Here is a 2,094-nt window from a genome sequence, read left to right on the forward strand (position 1 = left end):
TGGGGGGGGGGTGGTGGTGGGCGCAGGGGCGATGTCGTTGCTTAGTGATCATTAAAACAACTAACCAGTTACTTGGCCCCGGTCAGGGGTGGGGAGGGGGAGGGATCGTTTCGGGAAGGTGCGGCTGAGGAGGGAGCCTTCCCTGAGTCTGTGCCCGGGAGTCGGAATGCCGTCTTGCTGCCCTTCCCTGAGGTTGGGGGGTGGGGGCAGCATCTTTGCAATGATACCCCCCCCGCCCGACTGTCCTCGGAACGTCGAGGTGCAAATCCACCAGCACTCGCATTGATGGTGGTTCATCTGAGCACGGGACTGGCACTGCCCCAGATGCCTTGGAGGGGGTGTGGGGCAGGATTAAGGTCGAACTGTTTGCTGTTTTCCGCAGGGGGTGCTGTGGAAACCGGGAGCAGGAGTAGGCCATTTGGCCCTTTTGAGCCTAGCCCCACCATTCTGTCTGACTGCAGCCTCTATATCAATGCCACGTTTTCCCCTTTCTCTCCATACCCGCCAAACCCCTTAAAGTCTGGAACGTTTCCTTGGATACAGTCAGTGACTTGGCCCCCACCCCCTGTGGCAGAGAATTCCTCAGGTTCACCACCCTCCAGGTGAAGAGGCGTTTCCTCATTTCAGTCCTAAATTATCCACCTCCCTTCCCCCCCCACCACCCAGCCCCCTGCCTGTGTCCTCTGGTTCTGGACCCACCCTCTCAGGGGAATCATGCTCCCTGCATTGAGCCCTGTTAGAATTTTATACATTTCGATCAGATCGCTCTCCCATCTTTCCAAACTCTAGTGAACACAGGCCTGAGTCAAACCAATCTATAGTCCTACCGGCCCTGGTATCAGCTGAGTGACCCTCTACTGTTATTCCTCTACGGCAAGTATACCTTAGAGAACATAGAATAACACAGGCCCTTCGACCCACGATGTTGTGCCGACCTATTATTCTACTAAGATCAATCTACCCTGCATACCCTACATTTTACTATCCTCCATGTGCCTATCCAAGAGTCGCTTAAAAGTCTCAAAAGTATCTGACTCCACTCCCACTGCTGGCAGCGCATTCCACACGCCCACGTCTCTCTGTATAAATCTTCTGAGGGAAGGAGAGCCCAGACTGCACACAATACTCCAGGGGGTGGTCCCACCAAGGCCCAAATACAACTGCAGCAAGACGTTCCTGCTCCTGTGCTCCAATCCTCTCGCTACAAAGGCCGAAGTGCCATTTACCTCCTTCACTGCCTGCTGTCCCTCCAAGCTTCATTATAACGGCTGGCATGCAAGGACAGCCAGAGGCCCACGTTACCAATCTGTCGCCATTCAGATGATAGTGGGGAGGTGATTACTTCCATAGACAGGGGAGTCGGTTAGCTCAGTCGGCTGGGTTTGTGAGGCAGAGTGACACCCAACAGTGAGGGTCCAGTTCCCACACACTGGATGAGGTCACCATAAAGGATTCTCCTTCTCAACCTCTCCCCTGGCCTGAGGCGTGGTGACCCGCAGGTTAACGTAAGAAATAGGAGCAGGAGTGGGCCATCTGGCCCCTTCGATCCTGCTCTCCCATTCAATAAGACTGTGGCTGATCTGTTCGTGGACTCAGCTCCCCTTACCTGCCCGTTCACTGTAACCCTTAATCCCTTTACTGTTCAGAAATCTATCTTTGCCTTAAAAACATTCAACGAGGTAGCCTCACTGGGCAGATTCCACAGATTCACAACCCTTTGAGTGAAGAAGTTCCTCCTCAGCTCAGTCCTACATCTGCTTCCCCCTTATTTTGAGGCTATGCCCCCTTGTTCTAGTCTCATCCACCAGTGGAAACAACCCCCCTGCTTCTATCTTATCTATTCCCTTCATAACTTTATATGTTTCTATAAGATCTTGCCCCCCTCCATTCTTCTAAATGATTCGGCATGGGACCCAGGTTCGATCCCACCCTCAGGCAACCGTCTGTGTGGAGTTTGCACATTCTCCCCGTATCTGCGTGGATTTCCTCCGGGTGCTCCGGTTTCCTCCCACAGTCCAAAGGTGTGCAGGTTAGGGTGGATTGGCCATGCTAAATTGCCCCATAGTGCCCAGGGATGTGCAGGTTAGGGTGGAT

The 2,094-nt window shown here is 53.4% G+C and overlaps 1 protein-coding gene across 1 annotated transcript in view; it reads right to left on the bottom strand.

Moving 5' to 3' along the window:
* LOC109923596 (inositol-trisphosphate 3-kinase B-like) overlaps positions 1–2,094 on the bottom strand; it is an 11,590-nt gene that overhangs the window by 7,095 nt on the left and 2,401 nt on the right. The window lies entirely within an intron of this gene.

Source organism: Rhincodon typus, chromosome 43 (assembly GCF_021869965.1).
Source record: "Rhincodon typus isolate 14 chromosome 43, sRhiTyp1.1, whole genome shotgun sequence".
NCBI classification, from domain to species: Eukaryota; Metazoa; Chordata; class Chondrichthyes; order Orectolobiformes; family Rhincodontidae; genus Rhincodon; species Rhincodon typus.